This window comes from Protopterus annectens, chromosome 3.part1, assembly GCF_019279795.1.
Source record: "Protopterus annectens isolate FY-2018-M chromosome 3.part1, PAN1.0, whole genome shotgun sequence".
NCBI classification, from domain to species: domain Eukaryota; kingdom Metazoa; phylum Chordata; order Ceratodontiformes; family Protopteridae; genus Protopterus; species Protopterus annectens.
This window is the reverse complement of record NC_056732.1, coordinates 1,730,510,228-1,730,534,850: the sequence shown is the minus strand read 5'-3', so window position 1 is coordinate 1,730,534,850 and position 24,623 is coordinate 1,730,510,228. Positions and strand designations below refer to the sequence as shown.

Genomic DNA, 24,623 nt, shown 5'->3' with positions numbered 1-24,623 from the left:
ACTTCAAGATGCCAGACCCCATGTGGTCAGACTCAGAAATTAAGTATACAAATATTTAAAATTCTGTAAATAGTCCCAGAGTGGTGTTAAAATGTAGGAAACACCAAACCATGATGAAATAAACATGTTTTTTTGAGTCTGTGGGTGAGGTTCTCCTTTTATAAACCCTTTATTGCATGCATTGATGTACATGGAGTAGGATTAGCAGCTGTACTATCTCAGGAATAAGGTTAGCAGCTGTGCTATCTCAGGAATAGGGTTAGCAGCTGTACTGTCTCAGGAAGTAGGTGGCGAGAAATATCCTGATCTGCTAAGATTGAGATGTGATACTGTACTATAGAGCAAGAAGAGCTCACTATCAAGTGGACATTAACTTCTTCACAATGTTATTGGACTGCAACTTCACTTTACTTACTGATAATACACCCCTGCAATGGTTGCACAACTATTACAATATTAACACAGAGTAATGCAGATGGGTTCTGTCACAGCAGCCCTTTCATTTTTGGAGTCAGATATATAGGTCTGGCAACAGCCACACAAATGTACACGGGTTATCCTGGTCCTACAACCCATCCTATGCTGTTTAGAACCAGGAGTATTAATAGCAAAAAAGAAGTTATGTACTCACCATAATGTTCCATCTGAATAGTTGTACTTCATTTGTCTTCAACCTGTGGGTATTCATATCTGGATTGGATCCGAGACTGCTGCTTCACCAGCATCTGATCTGAGCTCTAAGCTCCTCCCCTTACCCATAACACACCTCCATCTCCTTCCTTCCCTCAGATAGAGTTTACAGCACCATCAACCTATGCCCAATCCAATTAAACCTTACCACAACAGGTTATAAACAATCCTAACAAATATGAACAGGAGAGCCGCAGAGGTGATCTCTCCCACCTACCAGTGTAATAAACAATGATAAGGTCGGGGGAAGGAGGGAGGGACAGTTGAAGACAAATGAAGTAAACTACCCAGATAGAATGTTATGGTGAGTACATAACTTCTTTATCTGAAGTAGTTTGCTTCATTTGCTCTTCAACCTGTGGGACAGAGTCCCCAGCTACTAAACACCTGGGTAGCCCTCATGGAAGGATATTCCAGAGCACCGTGGAGCCAAATGATGCTCTCCCTCTAGATATCATGTCCAGTTTATAGTGAGAAATAATGGAATGAGATGAGGACCAAGTAGCTGCAGAACAAATATCATCCAGAGACACTCTGGACTAAAATGCTACCAAGGTAGCCATGGATCTGGCAGAATGTTTTTTTTTACTTGACCCAGAGGTGACATGCCTTTGTCTCTGTATACCTGAAGGATACAATGAGAGATCCATAAAGCCAAAGTTACCTTGGAGATTGGTTTGCCCAGAAAAAGGATTAAAGTAAGACACAAATAACTGATCAGACTTGTGAAAGGCCTTAGTTTTGAGTAAGTAAATCCTTAGTTGTCTATGTATGTCTAACAAGTGTAATTTATATTAACCCCTGTTATAAAAATTTGGGAAGAAAACAGGTAAGTTAATGATCTGGTTAATATTGGTTTCAGAAGCCACTTTGGGAAGAAAGGATGGATTGGCACGAAGTGACACCCTGTCCTTATGGAAAATCATATATGGAGCTTTGATAGACAATGCTTTAAGTTCTGAAACCCTCCTAGCCGAGGTGATAGCTATTAGGAAGGCCGTTTTCCAAGATAAATATTTTAGGTCTACTGACGCAGCCGGCTCAAAGGGTGGAGCAACCAGAGCCTGTAAAACCAAAGTAAGGTCCCAAGGAGGGGTAGGCTCCTTCACCGGGGGTCTTAAAAGAAAAGTACCTTTAATAAAGGTTTTGCAAAGTCTAGAGAATGCTAAAGAAACCATGTTCTCCCCAATATGGAAGTTGGAAATGCAGCCAATTGAACCTTTACAGTAGAAGAGCTAGCATCCTGATGGAATATATTCGCCAAAAACTCCAACATTGCCGGGACCAGAGCTGGGAAAGGGTCCAGGTCCCTTTGAGAAGCCCAGGTAGATAAATGCTTCCATTTGCTATGGTAAAGTTTCCTGGAAGACGACTTTGTGAGCTGCCACCAGAATAGTCTTGACCAAAGAGGATAAACTGGGAGTCCTAGCTATAAAGGGAACTGGAGCAGCCAAGCAGTGAGCTTTAAACTGTCCAGATTTGGATGAGGAACCCCTGAGGGGTGACAGATGAGATCCAGAATCAGATCTAAGATCCATGGAGGAGCTAGAAGATGAGACAAGAGGAAGGGAAACCATACTTGGCGAGGCTAAAATAGGGCAATGAGGATCACTTTGCTCCCAAGCTGCGAGCCTTCTGGATGAATTTTGAAATAAGAGGTAATGGAGGGTAAGCATAGAGAAGACTGGGAGGCCAAACAGGAACCAGAGTGTCTCTGGGGATTCCCCCTGCAGGGGGTTCAGAGCAAAGAGCTCGCTGCACTTCGCACTGAAAGGAGATGCGAAGAGATCGCAGCAAGGCCAACCTCACTCGAGGAAGATCTGCTCTGCTACAGAAGGATTCAGAAACCACCCATAAGGCATCAGAATAGCCCTGCTCAGTTTCTCTGCCAGTATGTTGGACCATCCCAGAATGTGCATTGCTACCAGAAACCGGCTGGTGGAAATCCCCCATTCCCACACTCTCGAGGCCATGCTAGAAAAGGGGTACGACCTGGTCCCTCCCTGCTTGTTGCTGTACCAGACCACCAACATGTTGTCTGACTGAACTGCAAGAGTTCCTAGGGGAAGAAAGGCATGAAGGGCCTGCAACACCAAAAGGACTACCCTCATCTCCAGAACATTGATATGCAACCTGGTCACCCTAATTGGGAGGCATCCATGGTCACCGTGGCTTGGGGAGGGGCTGCAATAAATGAGTGTCCCTTGGCCAGTTCCGAGGAGTACATCCATCAGATGAGGGACTCCCTGCCAGACCTGCTGATGCACATTGGATGCGTCAATGGTAGATCTAATCATGACCATTGTACAGCTAATGTCCACTGTAGAATCCGCATATGTAGACAAGCACAAGGAAGAAGGGTAATTGTGGCTGCCATGGACCCCAGAGCTCATAGTACTGACTCTGCTGACGGGAGGTGTGACTGAATGATCAAGGACACATGGAGTCATAAGCTTCAAATTCTCTCTGGGGTTAGACAAACCTTCATTTGCAAAGTGTCTGTCCTTGCTCCAATGTACTCTAGAATCTGAACTGGGTTCAGAGAAGATTTTGCTGTATTGATAGTGATTTCCAGATGACCTGACAGTTTCAAAAAGTAGTCTCTGGCTTGCAAAGTAGACACTTGGTGGGAGCAACAAGGAGCCAATCATCCAGGTATAGAAAGACCTGTATTCCCTGAAGCCTCAGGTGAGCCGCTACAACTGCCATGACCTTGGTGAGCACCCTGCAGGCTGTGGTGAGACCAAAAGGTAGGGCTCAAAACTGGTAATGATTGCACCCTAGCCAAAAGCGGAGGAACCTCCTGGAGAATCTGTGAATCTTTACATGGTAGTACACGTCCTGGAGATCTATCAAGCACATCCAGTCTTTCTCCTGCAGGTAAGGCAAGATGGATTGCAATGTGACCATCTGAAACTTCTCCTTGGCAACTGACAGATTGAGGGTGGAAAGATCTAGAATAGGTCTTAGGTCCCCCATCTTTTTTGGCACCAAAAAGAACCTGGAGTAGATGCCCAATCCGGACAGGTCTTGGGGAACGGATTGGATAACTTGTTTCTTTGGCAGCTTGTCTACTTTGAGTGCAGCTACCTCTCTTTGCATGGGTGGTACATCTGGGAGGTGTTTTGGTGGAAGAGGAGATAGCACAAAGGGGACGGAATAGCCTCTGGATATGATCTGAAGCACCCAACGGTTTGTTGACATGGCCTCCTATGCCATTAGGTACAACGAAAGATGACCCCCCGACTGCCTCCAGAGCAGAGCAGTCAGGAACCCCTCTGGGCTGCTGTTCAGGCCTGTCCGAGAATGGTTCTTGAGACCCCACGTTCCTTGGACCCCCTCTGTCTCTGGGCCAGCATCTATCAAAACCCCTCTGCCTCTGGGGGAAGACGACTCCTGAGTGTCCCGGGAATACTGAGACTTCCGGAACCACATCTTCTTTTGCCCTTGCTGATTCCTAGAGAAGGATCTTTTGAGGATTAGAGAAGTGGATCTTGATGGCAGACAGTCTCTTCCCATCCTTTTCTCTCTGGACCAATGTCTTACGAATGGTCTTCCCGAACAAGGAAGAACCATCATAAGGGGTATTCGCAAATGACACCTTAAAGGTTTCCGTGAACTGACACAGCCTGAGCCAACCGTGATGCATCATGGCAACGCCGGACCAGGCCACCCTTGCTGCTCCTTTGGTGGCATGTGAGAGGAGGTGCATGGATGTGTTAGATACCACTTTTAGAGTGGCCATCCGCACGGAGAATGTGCACTTATCCCCTGGTGACATGGACTCCAGGGGCAACTCAACTAGCTCTTTAACAAGGTCACGCTGCAGTCGGGTAATGTATACCAAATAATTCAGTGCCCTTGTGGAAAATGTGGCTTAAGCATACACCCACTTCCCTAGGCAATCCATTGCCTTGGACTCTCAGTCGGAGAGGATGGACCGTAGAACTTTCATGGACTAATTCCTCCTTGGTGGCGGCTGCTACCACCATACCACCATAGTATCTACATGGGACTCTCTGTTCCAACTAGGTCTATCCAACGGGGGACTCAGGATCTTGTCTGGGCGTTTTGGGATTGGCTTAACGTTGTCTGGTTCCTTCCATGCCCAGGTGGTGATAAGGTCCATCAAAGGATCCATGGGAAGGGACACCCAAGAAGTAGATGGGGCTGTGCCAAAGGACTCCAGAAACACTGACTTGTCCGAGGTAGGCTTGGGACAAACCACTACCCTGTTGATGCAAGATTTCCATGATGTCTCCAAAGGAGACATCATCAGGGGGTGATCTGGGAGAGCCTTCCCCTTCCTCCAAATTGGTGTCCTCAGTGAGGGACTCTGGGGAGGAGTCCAGGTGCCTCCTTTTGCATGTCCGTTTGTGAAGAGCCTCTTTGGTGGGACTCTCTGAAGTGGATTTGCAAGCCATCTCCTGTTCTGCGAGGGGATCTGCCTGGGGCACTTCAGGCACGGGCTGTCCCTGAGTGGACAAAATGACTGAATTCACTTCCAGAACCGAGGGAGTTGGGGCAGAATCCAAGGAAATAGTCTGGAGTCTCGACCCACTCAAGAGAACCCTTTACACCACATCAAACGCCAAAGGAAAGTGACCCTGCTGGGACACCAGTAAGAAAGCAGCTCTCCTTGGATCAAATGGGGAAACCAGAGCTGAGCCTGCAGGTGCCGAAATGTTGAGGGGAGGGCCATGACCTGACATGGTCAGAGCAGATGGAAACTCCACCTTGGATCTGACGTCCAGACTATGGCTCTGAGAACTGCTCTGGTCTGAACTGGTCGGATCCGACAAGCTCAAGGTAACAGCCAACTTCGAAGTACAAAATACCATCAGCACCGACCCCCTGACTCAGAGACCTCTCAGTGGTTGGATCAGAGAAGGAGTTATAGGAGTGAAAAAGGGAAGTGAGCTCCCCACTCCAGAGGGAGAGGGTGCTGGCAAGACTCCCATCTGGATCTGGGTAAGAATAAATCCTCGCATCATTTTGTCCATCTCTGCTTCACTTAAACTTGTGGTGAAATGTGATGGCAAGGCCACTAACACCGACCTGGAAAGGCAGTGCACAGAAGCTCTAGATGAAGGTCTAGGCTCCTCCAGCGAAAATCTAGGTGACCGGAGCGGAGGAGTGCTAGACCTAGAAACAGCCTGCAGTTTTTGGGGAAGACTAAATGGACCTGACCGGTTTGGGGATCTCTTTCTACCCATATCTCTGCCATGTTTAGTAATGTCCCTTTCCACAGGTCTCTTGTCAGGAGGGTGGGTCCTGGCCTAACACCAAAGAAATTTGCTTTTTAAACACTCACCACGCCTAGAGCTCTGAGACCATGATGCTAGCCTAAGCCGCAGCAAACAAGATCTGAGGGAAGGAAGGAGATGGAGGGGTATTATAGGTAAGGGGAGGAGCTTGGAGCTCAGATCAGATGCTGGTGAAGCTGCCATCTTGGATCCAATCCGGATCCAAATACCCACAGGTTGAAGAGCAAATGAAGTAAACTACTTCAGATCTAAAATTTGTCCAGGATTCATAAAAACTGCTTAAGCAGGTGCGCAACAGCAAAGTACCGTAATGTGGATCAACATGGTTCAATACTGAGTAAATATGCTGGAAAAGTGACAATGCATGAGAGACTTACCAGAATGCGTATCAGTACTGACTGCGTTGTAATAATGACACTGCATGACAGGGAACATAACAGAATGTGGCTCAATACTAACTATGTTGCAACAGTGACACTGCATGGCAGGGGCGTATCACAATGTGGCTCAATACTGACTGTGTAACAGTGACACTGCATGACAAGGCCTGAATAAACAGTTAATTCAGTTACAAAAACAGAGCATATCATGTGTTGACCATCACAGTAGTATTGTCAATCACAAGATTGTATAAACAGAGTACTGTGCATGAAGCATGCTCATAATAATGGGTACACACACACACACACACACACACACACACACACACACACACACACACACACACACACACACACACACACACACAATGACATATGACTGAGCCCAGAGAAGAGCTATACAGTAAAGTCTCCAGTATGTTTTTAATATGAAGGGAAAAGAAATGGTGTACAGAAGCAGCAGAAAGGGGAATAACTAGCAACCACAATTACACAAAAGTAAAGGAAGATCAGCATGGCATAGAGAAGCAAGGGTATCCTTTCTTGTGGTATAGGTACCCTTTTTAATATTTTCTAGAACGCTGGAGGGAAAATGTAGCATGGGGAATGGGTAGATAGGTTAAAGAGCATAAGGCAGGCAGCAGGAGCACAAGGCAAGAATGATAGGAGAGGTTCTGACATAGAGAAACAACCACAAGAAGAAACGGACAGAAAAAATGAGAACTGGTTATAATTGTAATCCCTTATTATACACTTAAGAGAAATGCATTCCAGTTTAAGACCTCTGACTCACACTCAAAATAAATTTAAATCTCATACACTCAAACACTTACAAGCAGCCTGACACAGATTTCCAGCTGTGTCCCCTTACCAATACAAATGGTAATGCTGCCACCAGAGTCAGCCAGGTCTACATGCCCTTCAAAGGGTGATCAATTCTTAAAAATTAAATATTAAAATAAATGATAGCTATGACCAGAAGCAGCCAGGCATTTGAGGTGACTTAGGGAGTATCAAACAGGTATAAGCACTCTCTAATCTCTAAAGAACACACTGATTGTCCAACAATGTAAAGTAATGAAAAACATTTAATAAGTAAAAAGATTATTTAAAAAATGTAAATCAATAACTTGAATCACCAGAATTTAAAAAAAAAATAAACTGTAAGATAGAAGCCCATCATTTTAGAAAAAAACTTTATCTAAATAACTAAACATTTCTAATCTAACTAGACAGTACTGTTCCTGATCTAACCTAAAACATAACAATAAGGCAAAGGCAAGCCTAAAGTTTCTGGTGAGTCCTTTTTGGGTATTCACTGCACAGCACTAACTGACTACAACTCTTAACTGCCCTTCAACTGACTTCAGCAGTCTCTTTTACAGTCCAGGTTAAGATTCTCAACTGTCTTGTTTTAAAAATAGCAATCAGCTGTTTGAAAAAGTTATTTTTCCTGTCAGTCATCTGTTCAAATAATCACATAGGAACCAAGAACATTCTAATGACATCACGTACTGATCAGCTGATTATTCACAGTTTGTATTTTAGAATCTCCCTCACAAACATGTGCAATTAGACACTGAGAGATCCTTTAAACATTTTGTATAAACAGGGAAATACTTAACATTTTAAAAACGTATTTACATTTTCACAATTAGACATGCTGGCATACAATACAAGCTAATATGAGAATATACACAAATGTCATGCTAGCACAGATGACAGTGTTTTCATTTTCTTCACACTAGGCATACAAGTTGTCAGACTTGTACATACCATACTGATATCCAGGAGGTTACCACCACACCACCAGTCATGGCATGATGGTGGCAGAGCACACCTAAGGATCACTAGACAGATGTTAAGAAGCCTACAGTTATGTGGAAACCGTAGACATTCCTCCACATGTACAGACTACTTTCTAGTCTAATATGCATGCAGAAGCATGTGCAAGTCTTCCTGGGAAGTCTATGGCTAGTGGTCATTGCCCTAACCATGTAATTGAGAAAGACTTACCCTAAACTGCCTCATTAGCATAACTTCAATCCTACAAGCCCCAAAACAGCTTGATTTAAACAATTGCCATGTGGTTCTTGTCTTCCTATCAAATCTAATTGTATAGCATCTGAACCCTGAATAAAATAATTACATTGGTCTATACAGTGAAGAACATCTGCTATGGCAAGGATCTTGAGGCCAGTGTCATGTGGACAGGGTGGCAGGTTTTATAGTAGGGGGATGACTAACAGCAACTTGCTGACAAGGGGAGGAAGAGCATGGTTGATGCTTGTCATGGCTCTATGCATTAAATATTTCTATTGGCCTATAAGGTACAGAGGTGCTGTGTATCTACACTGGTAATGGTACACATGTTAGTACTAGCCTAGCTGCCCCTGTGGACCATTTTAAGCCTAGCCAATTTTCCTTCGTGAGAATCAAACCGGGAGGTAAACACCTTAACCATTACACTAACCCCCAACCCGACATGATTTTAATACGAGGGTTTCTCCACAACAACTTGCTGATAGGAGGAATGGGGAGCATAGGAAGGGTTGAAATGAATAAGAGAAGCCAGGCACAGGCAGCAATAGCCGATAATATTTATGACTGAGGGACTGAGGGAGATGTAGTGCGCTCCCTGGTAAGTGACTCAGGCAGAGGTGGATGTGTTGCAAAACATAACCTCTGTATGCTTAGCCCAGGTATGGTATACAATGTATGAGGAGGAAATAACAAATCCAGGGTATGAGTTAGTATATGGGGCACATGTTGGCTGTGCTTTGTTGGGCATAGGTCATTGTAAGCAGATGACAAGCTGAATGTCACAACACAGTCCATCCCCAGGCTGCCTACAGGACCACCATGGGGAAGTGGTCTGTGATATTAGGGTATGATAGGCATGGCATCTTATGCAACTACTGATGCCATATCAGTGCATGACTGGTACAAGTGGTGCTGCACTAGTTTGTGCCTGTTCACAGACCATAGATGTGTGTGTGTACCCACATTTACAGAAACATACATGGTGCCAGATCAGTGGATACACCTTGGGAAGTTTTCCCAGGAAAGACCAATAAGCTACTGCAGGCTTTCATGAGCAAGGAAGGTGGAGTCTCACAAGACTAATACAATCTTCCTGGAATGTGTGTGTGGTGTGATCTGGTTGTGGATGTTAATGCAATCAGTAGCTACAATAAATCTGCTCAAAAGGACCGTTATAGGTTAACCAATACTACAGCACAAAGGAGCACACCATTCACTGGAGTGATGGCCATGGAGAAAGGTGTCTCCACAGATCACACTCACTGCCATGAAGGAGTTCCTGCTGTCTTTGTCTGAGAAGAGTAAAAGAACCTTGTAAACTGGCAGAGGCCTGGATGTGGGACAGGACCTGGATGCAGTATCCCAGGTCTCTCTAGGAGATGTACCCGGTTGATATTTCCTTACAGTGGTAGCACATTTTTGTGGCATGCCAATGCCATGAGCTCAGGGATGGTCAGCACCCCAACATCTCCTCTACAGGTACATTTAGGATGCAGGCAAGAAGGCATGCCACACATGTTATGGTTGTGTGCATTTTGTATGTAATTAACTGTGCTGTAACTGAGCACTGAAAAATAGGGCTATCACATGTCTCATACATGATCGTCTGCTTTCAAACATTTTTGTAGTCAAGAGGTTCTCCTGTAAGTAATAAGGCATGTCTGGTGCATCAGACAGTGAGAATGATGGCAGCCTAGCTATAGCACCGTCTGAGAGCACAGTACCACTGTCAGCAACGGTAACAGTGAAGGTCTAAATATGAACCTCACCTAGTGGCACAGCTCTGTTGCTTGTACAACCTGCTCCCTCCTCTCCACAGCCTGTAGAAAGAAAAATCATGCCTAGCACCTATACAAGAAAACGCCATTATCCCCAATCAATGCAGAGCACTGGGCAGTGGCACCTCCATGCAGTGTGGGAACAAAGGTCAAGAGCAGCAAGCTGGTGCCTGCTAATGTCATGGTTACCTCTCACATATCAAACTGAGTGTCACAATGGGCATTACATAATGAATGTGCAGGTCAGTCATCCATGCACAGGCAAGCACCACCTCCACTATGGCAGAGATGATAGGTGTACTGTGCCGCCTAAATTAAACATATGTAAGTACTTGGTCCAAATATGTGCCTCCATGGAGAAGTTTGCCTCTATGCACCAAGGCCAGTGATATTCCCATGGCTGCCACTCATCTGCTTCTACTGTGGGTACACCCACAGGACAAGTAGGCTTAGGTCCTAGGTGGGTGTTCACATATGTCCGCAGTCTCAAAAGAAACACCCAGATCTGTTCAGAACTGGTGGTCAAGGACACCACATACACAAATGCTGTATATACAGCCAACCTGCTGGCTGACAGATTCAGTGAGAACTTCAACCCTCTGTCCCCCCATCAGTAAATCAGAACATCTCCAGTACCTGCCCCCCTCCCCTTGTCTCTACAAAATGAGTCATCAATGCCTTCTCAAAAGCAAAAAATGCAGCCTCCATGGGATCCGATAACATCCCAGGCTGCATCCTACATGAACTCAAGCATGAAATTGCAGCACCATCAGGCACTCTATTCAACCAAAGCCTGAGTACTGGCTTTATCCCAGCTTAGAGGAGGACAGCCACTGTCATCCCTTTACACAAAGGTGGAACATCCAGTGATCTGTGAAACTATAGACTCATCAGCCTAACTAGCCTGATCTGCAAGGTCATGGAATGGATTATAATGGCCCTAATTTATCATGGCCCTAATTAACAGGGACTTTGGCAACCTCCAAACACTTGACTTCACACTATTTGGCTTTGTCAAGGGGGGGGGGTCATGTCTGTTAAATCTGGTCGATTTCTTTGAGACAGTCAGTCACCAAAGCCATGCACGAGGGGAAGATGGTGTGTACCGCCTACTTTGAAATGTCCAAAGCCTTTGACACTATTCCCCACTCAGGCAAAACAGATAAACTCTCTCAACTAGGCATCAATCCATATGTTACCAGATGGGTAGCAAACTGGCTCACTGATAGAACCCACCTAATCAAAACAGGGGAACCCACCTCAAGCAGTAGACCTGTAATGAGCGGTGCACCCCAGGAAAGGGTCTTGGGGCCTCTGTTATTCAGGATATACTTCTCTGAGGTGCAGGCCAAAACCAGTGGGCTACGGCTGACGAAGTTTGCAGATGACTGCAAGCTGAGCCCAGTCATCAATTCCCTAATTGATGTGGACGTCCTTCAAGAGATTCTCACCCAAACAAATGACTGGTACCAGAAACATGGCCTCAAGCTGAATGCCAAAAAATGCATCATCATCCCCTTTGGGGAGAGTGATGTCCCCACCTATTATCACATTAACACATTTTCTGTTAAAAAAAAAAAAATGTAAGTCTGTTTCCTACCTTTCCTGTAACTAGTGTTCCAGATACAGATTTGCTGTATCCAGGACTGTATGTAAGCTTCTGAGCCCCCCAAGCCTTTCTGTGTTGGAGGGAAGCCTTCTAGCTTATCAGTGGGAGTGGTAAGCACTAGGTAACCTGCCTACCACATAAGGAGTGGTTCTGGCCCAGAAAGTTTAGTTACTGGCCGTTTGGGCAGTCTCTTCCATCTCTCTCAACTTTCTGATTTGAAAGCCTGCATTTGCACTTGTTTCTGTCCTGTAACTCATCTATTGCAGATACAGATTCTTAGTTTTAGCACTTAAATTTGCTTATTCATGCTCAGCACTTGTTCAGAACTTGTAAGCACTAAATAAGCTACTAATTACTACAGCACTCAATCTTCCTCATTACCTAGAGAAAATCGTTTTTGTACTTACTTTTCTCACTTGCTTAGAGAAAAATAGTTCTTTTACTCACTTTCCTCACTTATATTGAGGAAAAGAAAAACAGCTCTTTTACTCACTTTCCTCACTTATCTAGAGGAAAATAGTTTTTTATTCAGGCATGTCCAAGGGTCAGCTCCCAGTGTTCTCTCCTGTCTATCTGATGAATCTGGACATCTTGAGGCAATGTAGAAATTGCCTCATGTACAGAGACAACCCTCTCCTCCTACCACCCAGCACTATAACCTGTGAGAGATGCACTTATCTAGCCAAACTGGAGGTAAAGCTCTCTCCAACCAAGACTGAACTTGACAGTCATGAGGAGAAGGTAAACATTTGCACCACACCACACTCATCACAGTCTCACTAAATCTACACCACCAAAATCCACACATAGTAACACAAAAACATTTGCGGAGGCTCTCAATAATAATCTGTCTAAGCAACAGAGACCTCCAAAGCAGAAAAGCAAGCAACCTCCATCCCCCAACACAACCCAAATGACACATAGCCCACAGACTCAGTTTGCCACTCAACCACAGCCAATAGGGCAAAACAATGTACCCAACACACTAGTCATAGGCGACTCTATAGTCAGGCACACTGATGTCCCACTCACCAGGCTAAACAAGGAGAAGGTTACTGTCAGCTGCCTGTTAGGTGCCAGGATCCACCACATAACCCACGCACTCAGGTCACTCCACAACAAGTAAAAATATGACTCTGTCATTGTCCATGTTGGTGTGAATGACCTGAGACGTACCTCCCTGGACTACATGAAAAGAGACATGGAAGAGCTCTCCAATCTTGTAGCCCAGGCAGGTATGACCCTAGCCTTGAATAGCATTCTGCCATCACCCAGAATGATACCGCAGTACAAGGACAAAATGATTGACTTCAACAATTGGCTAAGCTTCTGGTGTCATTCTAAGGGGATCCAGTATCTGTCTGCTTGGGATGACATGGTCAACAGACCACGATGCTTTGCCACAGATGGCCTGCACCTGTCGCCCCTGGGATTCCGGATACTGGCTAAGGCTCTTGCTGCCCCTATAGTGCCTTTTTTAGGCAAGGTTCAAATAACAAATTCACCACCATAATAAGAACAGGCAAGCAAAAACTGAGGGTAATGCTACTCAATGCTAGAAGTCTAAATCTCAAAATGCACTCACTCGAGGCACTCCTTAAAATGGAGAACATCGATATCTATGCAGTGACTGAGACCTGGTTCAAGGCTCCAGGCACTACCAGGCTATAACTCATACCACACTTTTCGGCCATGTAACCTAGACCGAAACACCAAAGGCAGAGGTGTGTCCATATTCATTAAGGATATTCACACCTCCAGGCTAGTTGCTCAGCATAATGCATCCAAGGTTATCAAAGTGCAACTAACTCTGGGCAAAACTGCAATCCAAATTGTAGCTTGCTACAGATCCCCCACCATGCCCCATGATTCCTCTTTTCTTGATGTAGTGGAAAATATTAGGGTTCAACCAAACACCCTAATAATGGGCAACTTCAACTACCCCACCATTAACTGGGAAAACTACTCCTGTACCAACTCCTTAGCTCAACGCTTTCTGGAATTCATAAACTCCAATGCCCTGGATCAACTTAACCACACCCCCACCAGGGGCAACAATAACCTAGACCTAGTCATTACCAACACGAGTGACCGGTGTTCCACACCTGAAGTCAACTCCTCGTTGGTCCGATCCGACCAAAAGCTAATCACCCTTGATATCCACATCCTGCCCCCACCCCCCCCATTAAGGAAACCACAGTAAAAAATTTCTCCAAAGCCAACTTCATGCTTCGTAAGACAGAAGCAGTGAACTTCATGACACCCATGCAAATGGACAATACAGTTACAACTGCTGAATCCTACACAAATGCACTCTATAAGCACTTACATCAGTGCATGGATCATGCTATCCCAAACAGAACCAAGATGCTATCCTCCAAAAAAAGGAAGCCAATCTGGTGGTCCCCTGCCATAAACAAACTGTACAACAGAAAGAAGAAACTGTTACAAAAGAGAATAAAATCCCATGAGTGGAGGAGCTCCCTGGTCAGCCTCAGTAAGAAGCTGAGATCCCTTACAAGATCCTTCAAAGCTAGCTACGAAAACAAAATCACCACTAATTCCAAGGACAACCACAAAGCATTCTATAGCTATGTCAAGAATCTTGATGGCAACACCCAGATCTGCTCTGAGTTACAGCACAAAGGCAAGAAAATTACAGAATCAACTGATACTGCCAACATCCTGGCAGATAGGTTCAGTGCTAACTTTACCCCCCTCTCGCCCACTAAAGGGCCCATATCTATACAGGAAGAATGCAGAGTCCCTGTAATCACAACTATGCAGGTAAAATCTGCACTCTCTAAAGCCAAAAACACAGCATCCATGGGACTGGACAAAATCCCAGGCTGCGTTTTACACGAACTTCAGAATGAACTGGCTCCCCACTTAAGCACTATGTTCAATAATAGCCTTGCATCAGGCTTTGTGCCAATTGAATGGCGCACAGCAACAGTTATCCCACTCCACAAAGGGAGAGCCACCACTGATCCCGGGAACTATCGACCTATTAGACTTACGACCCTGGTCTGCAAGGCCATGGAACATATCATCATGGAACTTGTAAACAAAGACATTGGTAACCTCCAAACTCTGGATTCCACCCAGTTCAGGTTTGTGAAAGGTAGATCATGCCTCCTGAACCTGATAGACTTCTTTGAGGCAGTCACCAAAGCCGTAGATGAGGGTAAGGTGGTTCACACAGCCTATCTTGACCTCGCAAAGGCTTTCGACACCATCCCTCATTCTGGAATTATAGCTAAACTCACTAAACTAGGTATAAATCCCTACATCACAAGATGGGTTGCCAACTGGCTCACTGAGAACCCACACTGTAAAAATTGCAGACTCCAAATCTGACCTCAAAGCAGTGATAAGAGGAGTACCACAGGGTTCCATCCTGGGACCTCTCCTGTTTGGTATCTACTTCTCTGAAGTACAGGCTAACACAGAAGGCCTCGGGCCAAGGAAGTTCGCAGATGACTGCAAACTAGGAGCCATAGTCAAGTCCCCAAATTATGTGAACATCCTACAGAAGGGCCTCACTGAGACAGATGCCTGGTGTCAGAGCCATGGCCACAAGCTCAATGCCAAAAAGTGCAGTGTCATCCCCTTTGGTAAAAACTCTGTACCCATGAACTACCACATAGGCAGCAATCTACATAACACAGAATGCATGATAGGAGACCTTGGGACCCAGGTGGACAGTAGTCTCTCCTTTGATAGTCACATTGCCACAGTAGTCAGGGAGTCCTTCTACGTGGCATACCTCATCATAAAAGGGTTCTCATACAGGAAAAAAGAGGTCATTGTTCCCCTCTACTCGACACTCATTAGACCCATTATAGAGTACAATGCCCCTTTTGGAATGTACCTCACAAGACAGCTGCAGCAGCTGGAAAGGCCACAGATGTACCTCACAAAGAGGATTATTGGCCTTAAACAAATGCCCTACACTGACCGCCTCTAAAAACTCCGGCTTTACTCTGTAGCATATCGCCTACTCTGAGGTGATCTCTGCCTAACATATAAAGCTATGTCAAACCCAGAGCTGTTGGACATGCTACACCTAAAGAAATCCCAATCCCTCCAAGCTACACACTTTAGGGACCTAAACCTTGTCACCACAATAAACAAGACATGCTGGAGGGATAGATTCTTGACCCAGAGACTTCCCATACATTGGAACAAGCTACCCATCTATGTCAAGCAAAGTTCTTCATTAGCACTCTTCAAGAAAAATCTTGATGAGTAGATGGGAAATAGGAAATACACCCAGGGGATCACTTCTGTGTCGCTGCTTGACAGTGGCACAGGAAAATAACTTTCTTGGGTGGCATAATCCAGGGAACCTTGTTGGCTAGGCTTACATAGGTCCTTGCGTTGATAGCCTAGTACCTACCTATGAACCTATAAACCTATAATAACAGTGTCCTAAGCACACAATCAGTCGTGAGGGATTTGGGGACCCAGGTTGATAGCAACCTGACATTTGACCACCATGTTGCTTCCACTGTATGGAAAAGCTTTCTACATGGCCCACCTTATAAGTAAGGGTATCTCATCCAAGGGCAAGGAGGTCATAACATCCCTGTATTCTTCCTTTATAAGGCAAATTATTGAGTACAATGACCCCTTCATGTACCTCGCAAAGCACATGCAGCAGCTGGAGAGACCACAGAGGTTCTCCACAGGAGAATCCATGGCCTCAAACATCTACCCTACACAGATAGGCTAAAAGCCCTGTCTCTATACTCAGTTTCATACAGACTCCTCAGGGGTGATCTCTGTCTGGCATACAAAGCAATCTCAGACCCTGCCTTGATGGGATTGCTGCATATCCGCAAGTCAAGCTCTACTCGAGTAACCCACACACGTGACTTCATCCTGGTCTGTGACATCAATAGGACTTATTAGCGGGACAGATTTGTGTCCCAGAGACTCCCCCATCTGTGGAATAGACTCCCTCTCCCCATCAAGCAGAGGATCTCATTACCCCTTTTTTTAAGTGAAACCTGGATAACTGGATGGGAAACAGAAAATACACCAATGGGATTCCACCTGTGTCTCTGCTGGACAGAGCCTTTGGGTGCTGACTCGGCTAAACACTTGGCTAGGCTTATAAGAGCCTCAGGGTGGAATTGCCAAGTAACTTCCTACGATCCTATATACTGTTACCTCCTCTCTCAAGTCACCCACTGGTGGAGAATCTGGTGTGGCACACAGTGGCTACTTGCCCAGACTTAGTTTGTGTGGCAGTCAAGTACATGGTACAGCCAGCTAGCTGGGTGCTGTCTCACAATTCACCTTCATCCTTGCCTGTGGGTGTTGGTGCCCCTGATATTCATATGAGAGAATGTACATATGTACAGAATGTGCATGTTCTGCATTATTCCCACCTGAGGGCCCACAACACCTGTCAAAGCCACAGACACACAGTACAACCACAAATGCAGGAGTTATATCTCCTGCAACTCATGTGGAGTAATGAACCACTACAACTGGACACAAGTCCCCCCAGGAAGCACCACCTCCTCCCTGCACTGTATACTTAGCTCCAACAATTACCCAGCCATGTCACTCACTCACTTCCACATTCTTAGCCCCCTTCCACCATTCTACCCATTGCTGATCCCTGCTACTGTTCCTCTCCATGCCTCTGCATATAACAACAACTGTGTTTTGTCTCCATGCTGTGTTACATCTGTGGGTAATGTTGGATACACAGCATGGTCAGTCAATGCACTGTACTGCACATCCTGGATGTGATGCTACTATAACCAAACAAAAGACATGAACTCACAAAAACACTTGCTGTGATGTAAAGGATGTCAACACCCAGACAGGAACTAAACAAACAAATATTTTATTAACTGTTAAGTGCTTTCATTCTTCCCAACAGAAGTTCATCAGAACAATAAAAAAAATCATTAATTTCCTTTAAAAACCCTTATACGTCAAATTATGTGATAATGACCAATTATGATTAATAATCAATAACATAATAAAACACTCACTTCCTTTTTCATTAACATTGCAAAAATCTAAAATCAAAATATTAAATATTGAAATAACTGCAAATACTAATGTTCAAACCTCACAGTGAATTAATTTTAAAATGCAATTAATAGAAGACTTGTCATACAGGCCTGGAAAATCTGTAGCATTAAGTAGCTACTGCCACAAGAGTTCACGGCTTTCTATAATAAATTTTTTAATAAATCCATCCCAGTGGTGCAGTCTTACCTGATCCAGTACAAAAAATGCAAATGCATGCCCCCATATAGCTCAATATAATTGAATAATGCATTTGTATTTTTCTTTTTCCTAATATCATAATCATGTTCATAAATACGTGTCCTCAATTTTTCACTAGTTCTTCAAATATAAAATGCTGGCCATGATTTTAATTCATCCAAGTAAATAACACCTTTTAAATCACAAGAAAAACGACGTTTATAATAAATAGCTTTCCCCTTAACAATAACACTATTGGTTTTCAAAATGTATGGACATTGGTGGCAATGGCCACATATAAATATCCCAATTCCTTGTTGGTCCTTCGCATTCAAATCATTTTTAAAAGACCTATCTTTTCTACATGTAACAAGGTCTTCCCCCAATGTCTTTATTAATTCTTTATATTCATTAAAAAAAAACAATTTTTATATTAATATCCAAAATTAGGTTACTATCCAAAGTGAAAGTGATAATAAAGGATCTCTTAGTTTCTTCGGGGTAATATCAATACAATAAAAAGGAAGTAAGCATTTTATTAATTGGATTACTTATGATTGGTCAATATTTACCATGTGATTTGAGGTACAAGGGTTTTTACATAAAATTAATTAATTTTTTTTATTGTTCTAATGAAGTTCCATTTGGAGGAACAAAAGTGCTTAACAATTAATAAAATATTTGTTTATTCAGTCCCTATCAGAGTGTTGGATGTCCTTTCCATCTCAGTATTGTTGTACTTTGTGATGCTACTATACTGTGCCCTGCCGTCACTGTTGTGTGTTGTATGGGTAGGTAGTGTCTGACACACAGCATGTGTAATGTTACTATACTATACTATGCTCTGTCCTCACTACTGTGTTACATGGGTAGGTTATACCTGATGCACAGCATGTCCAATTAATGCACACTACAGCACAGTGTGGAAATACTACTGTATTTGTTGTGTATAGTCTTGCTCACAGCTTTCAACCACATGCTTATTTATTTATTTGACATTTGTTGACCGGGTTAGTCCAATTGAGTCAAAGCCCTTTTTCAGTGGAGGCCTGGGCAGAAAAGCTCCACAATTTACAGTCCATGTAACATGACAAAAGTAACATAAAAAGTAGATACAGTCAGATTAATAAAAACATTAATCAACAGAACATGCTTAACCTACACAGAGTAAGAACATTCTACATTTTGAACACAATCAACACCGTCAGTTCACTGAGTAGTAACAACAGTAAGTGAAGCAGCCTAACTGCTGTATATCAAGAGTTTTCCTCATTTGTAATAGCAATTTAAGCTAGAGTAGAATGGGTAAAGGTCAATGTAAACTGATGAGTAAGGACAGATGAAGGATGAGGAGTTAGGCAACTGTGAGATGAATGGTGTGGAGTAGTTAGTCAAGGAGGGTGGCTGCAGTGACAGAGCCATACACTCTTTAGATACTTTTCTGCAGCAATGTTGAATTTATGTTGGTGATGGACATTTCTAATATCCAGGGGAAGTTTATTCCAAAATTGAGCTGGGAAGTAACTGAAGAGGTTTTGTCCTATTTTGGTTTTAGGCTTGCAAATTTGAAGAAGGTTTTATTCTGAGCTTCATAGGGACCTAGGTGGGGAGTAGGGGGAAGAGTAGTGAGGCAATATTGGGACAGAAGGAGGGCAGGTTCAATACAGAATGCATTATTTGAAGCTTGGAGAGGAGCAGACGGTGGAGACTTCTAGCCAGTTTAATTTTCTCAGAGCAAGACAGTGGTGTGACTGGTAAGAAAGAATGACTGCGAACCTAGCAACTTTGTTGTAGGTGGCTTCAACTTTTGAGAGGAAAGTGGTTTGAAGACTAGTCAGAATTTGTGAGCCATAGAATAGGGTGGGAAGAAGGTAGGTGTAGGATAGGGAGATTTTGGCTTTATTTGACAATATTTTTTGTTCCTGTAAAGGAGACCCAGTTTCAGGTGGGTTTTCTTAATGTTGCTGAGGACATGCAGGTCAAATTTAAGATGGTCATCAATGATGACCCCTAGTACTTTGGTGTGAGATTCCACAGTAACAGGAGTTTTATTAAGGGATGATATTGAGAAGGAAGGTTTGAGATGATTTATAGATTTGAGAATGAAAAGCAGGAGTTTAGTTTTTTTTTTTCGATTAAAAATTAGCTGGTTCTTGGTAAACCAGGTTTCAATAGATAAGAAGGATTCCTGTGTTCTTGAATATACGTCAGAGGGGGTATCAGATATGGTAATAACTGCTGAGTCATCTGCATATTGCACAATAGATGACTGTGGGCAAGAGGTAGACAATAGGTTAGTAAAGATATTAAACAGTAGTGGGCCAAGGTTAGAGCCTTGAGGGACACCAATCTGGACAGGTAGAGGTGAAGAAGTTGCAGAAAGCCACTTAACAGATTGAAGTTGATCACTGAGGTAGCTAGTGAACCAGGAGGTGGAGAGGTTGAGTTCAGAGAGTTTGTTTAAGAGTAGTGGGCGAGAGAACGTATCAAAGCCCTTAGAGAGGTCAAGAAATAGGCATGAGACAAGCTTGTTTTGATCTCTGGCTTGGGATATGGTGTTTACGAAGGAGATAAGGGCAGTGGAGGTGCTGTGTTTAGGGCAAAAGCCATGTTGAATAGAGGTGAGTAGGTTCTCCTGTAAAAGGTAGTGAAGGATTTGATTGCCAACACCTTTTTCTAGAAGTTTGGAAAGGGGGGATAGGATTGTTATTGGCCTAAAGTTGGCAAGTTCAGAAGAATTACCTCCCTTGTGGATTGTTTTTTGCCAGTGATCCAGCATATGGCACCTCCCTTTCCTCTGTGCTCATGGTCTTCCCCAGCAGATGGCTCCACCAGCAGCTCCAAAAAATGCCCCTCCTCTGCCACTGACAAGACCCTGCACTAGCTATTTGTATACTACCATGTTGTGCAGAATTTCCCTGAGAATAAATATCCTGCTGCACATCTCCAGAGCATAACTGCAATGTGCCCCCACAGGAATCTAAACAGTTGAAGTGGGATTTCAATAAACCAAATAAATGCTGAACAAGAATTCTAAAATCAGCAACAGTGCAAGACTGTACTGCATCTCAGTCATGCTCTGTGGTTTCCATATCAGTGTCAGAGCAGTGGCTCCAGGGCAAATTCAGCATAGCCAGTAGATACCCCCGTCGGAAGTCACCCTGCACAAATCAGTGACATTTATCAGATGCGGGAATCATGTGAAATGCCTACACAATAAACAGACACACTGTTTCTAATACCCTGAGTGTTGCACACCACCTGGCAGTGGCAGAGTAGGTTCATAGGTTCATAGGACAATACTATGCTATTGTCCAGTAGGGCCCTATAAGCCTAGCCAAGAATTTCACCCATGTTCCTACAAAGTCAGCACCTGTTTTCCTTGTCCAGCAGGGACGGACGTGGGATCCCAGGGTATATTTTCTGTTTCCCATCTAGTTGTTCAGGTTTCTTTTAAACAAGGCTACTGAGGTACTCTGCTCGACATGGAGAGGAAGTCTATACCACAGATGGAGGAGGCATTGGGACACACATCTATCTCACCAACAAGTTCTATTAATGTCACAGACCAGGTCGAGAGCTTGCATGCGTGTTGCACCAGTGGAGTTTAACTTACAGATATGCAGCAACTCCATCAAGGCTGAGTCTGAGATGGCCTTGTATGCCAGACACAGGACAGCTATGAGCAGTCTGTATGAGACTGAGCAGAGGGACAGTGCTTTTAGCCTATCTGTATAGGATAGGTGTTTCAGACCTTGGATTTTCCTGGTCAGGAATCTCTGTGGTCTCTCCAAATGCTACGTGCTTGTCAAGGTAAATGCCAAAGAGGGCATTGTACTCAATAATGGGTCTGATAAAGGAGGAGTGCAGGGATGTTATGACCTCCTTGCTCCTGGATGAAATGCCCTTACTTATGAGGTGGGCCATGTAGAAAGCCTTCCGTACAACAGAGGTAACATGGTGGTCAAAAGTCAGGTTGCTATCAACCTGGGTGCCAAAGTCCCTCATGACTGATTGCATGTTTAATACATTGTCATTAATGTGATAATTAGAGGGGACACCATTTTCCCCAAAGGGGATAATGACGCATTCCTTGGCATTCATTTTGAGGTCATGCTTCTGGCACCAGTCATTAGTTTGGTTAAGGCCCTCTTGGAAGATCACATCACTAGGGGAATTTATGACAGTGCCCAGCCTGTAGTCATCTGCAAACTTGGTCAGTCACAGACCACTGGTTTTGGCTTGCACCTCAGAAAAGTATATCCCAAAGAGTACAGCCCCCAAGACCGATCCTTGGGGTATGCCGTTTGTTATGGATCTACCACTAGAGGTGGCTTCTCCTATTTTGACTGAGTGGGTTTTATCAGTGAGCCATTTAGCAACCTATATCATAACATATGGGTTGATGCCTAGCTGGGAGAGTTTACCTATTATGCCCAAGTGGGGAATAGTGTAGAAGGCTTTGGCTAGGTCAGGGTAGGTGGTCTGCACTGTCTTGCCCTCATCCATGGCTTTGGTGACTGTTTCAAAGAAGGTGACCAGGTTTAACAGGCAAGATCTCCCTTGGACAAACCCCAACAGTTCGGTATCAAGTATTTGAAGGTGGCCTATGTCCTTGTTTATAAGGTCTATTATAATGCATTCCATGGTCCTGCAGATAAGGCTAGTTAGGCCGATTAGCCTATAACTGCCTGGGTCACAGGACACTCCACCTTTGCACAGAGGGATGACAGTGGCTGTCCTCCATTCGGCTGGGACAAAGCTGGTGCAGAAGCTTTGGTTGAATAGGGTGCCTACTGGTGTTGAGAGCTCTTGCCCGAGTTCATGTAGGACACAGCCAGAGATGTTGTAAGGTCCCATGGAGGCTGCATTTTTTTGCCTTTGAGAAGGCATTAATAACCTGCTCTCTGGTGAAACCCTTCAGGTTGATATACTAGTAACCATGTGGACAAGGGAGGACCTTGATGGGAATGTAGGTGCAATCAATAGCCTCTAATATCTCAGGGAAATTGCTCATTTTACAGAACACCCACATAGTATACTCTGGCATCAGTAGGTATCACATATGCTTTACCATATGTTGCAGCATAACACCAAGGAACTGGTACAGTATTTATGACGTGGATGCCTGTGATATGCCCATTGTGTCTCCTGATGGCTGTTGGAAGGTTCGTGTAGCAATAATAGTCAGTGCTACAGCCTCATTGTGGACATCAGCTGTGAGAACCACCCTTAGCATATACTGCTTGGTTAACACAGATGCTACTATTTTAGCTCAGTCTCTGTCTCTGTTCACAAAGAAATTATGGTTTACAAACTCACTGGAAGCCATGGATCATCACACAACTTTTATGTATTTCTGAATTAGTCTGCCATGTTGTTTACTCTCATCTGCATGCACAATTGGGTTCATCACCATGCTGTTGCCCATTTCTACATCATTCTATGGTCATTTACATAAGATGCTGACCACACAATTTCATGTGATTGTATGATGGCTGTAGCTGTGTCTTGGAATTGGCACAACTCTGCGTTGGCACTACTCTTACTGCACTTTCATGTAATGCATTGTGCTATTTGTTTCTGAACATTGGCCTTAGTTATTGGCTAAGTTTGTCAGCCCTGTTTTCTGTGCAGTTATGTAAAATAAAATATAAGGAAAAAAACAAATATGTAAATAAGATATAAACTAGATTTGATAAATGTAACATATCATTTTAATTTTCAGAATGGAACAAAACATTAACACATTTTACAAAACCATTTAAAATTTTTCTTCACATTAACAGCACTATTTCTACAGATAAGTTTACCCAACAAATACAGATAGCATGCCTGAGATCACCTTACCTACAGAAATCATGTTCTCATAGTTCTCTACCATCACGTTCCTGTGTAGCTCTTTCTGCTGTTTATTTAACATCTTCCACTCCTCTCCTGAAAACTCAACAGCGACATCTGCAAAGCTTTGGGGATCCTGAAAGTGGAAAATATTTACTTGTTCATCTGACTGTATGGAGAAGAGAGTTTAAAATGTTTCAAAAAGAATGCAACTATGTTCAAAATTGCCAAAGAAGCATTAGTTGCTAATCTGAGGAGAATAAATAAATCTTATGTTAAATAAATTGTTAAATCAGACTGTAAAAATCATTAGGTTTTTCAAAATGACAGACAGTAATGCAGGGTGCTCAGATATCAAACAGTTATGCATTTATGCTCTAATGATTATTAGGAGGCAAAAAACCATACACAAGCATGTACAGAATTTTGACTGACTTTATTAAGGAAATACCCTCCATTTTATAATGTTTACAATCAGCTTTTGCCCACCTCACTGACGTGGTCAGTGACAGGCCCTTTACATCACTACTACTCATAAGAAAATGCTGATGTTTCACTTTTTGAAAAGTTTCTTTCCCATGAGAATATTACAGCCTTGCAAAGCACCTGGTCAGTTACAATGTCTTTTTGAAGATGTAGCTAATCCAAGGCTCTTAGATTAGTTCAAATACAATGGATGAATGTCTTTTTAATACAGTTCTTTGTCTCTCTGTTCACCAGCTGGGTTCTTATCACCGGTAGTGTTCACAAGGCCATTCTCCTTGGTGGAAGCAGGAAA

The 24,623-nt window shown here is 43.7% G+C and overlaps 1 protein-coding gene across 1 annotated transcript in view; it reads right to left on the bottom strand.

The window, feature by feature from the left end:
- LOC122798645 (histone-lysine N-methyltransferase PRDM9-like) overlaps positions 1-24,623 on the bottom strand; it is a 264,008-nt gene that overhangs the window by 101,944 nt on the left and 137,441 nt on the right. Inside the window, 1 exon segment of the mRNA XM_044067731.1 lies at positions 23,855-23,981. The gene's annotated coding sequence lies outside the window, so the exon portion shown is untranslated.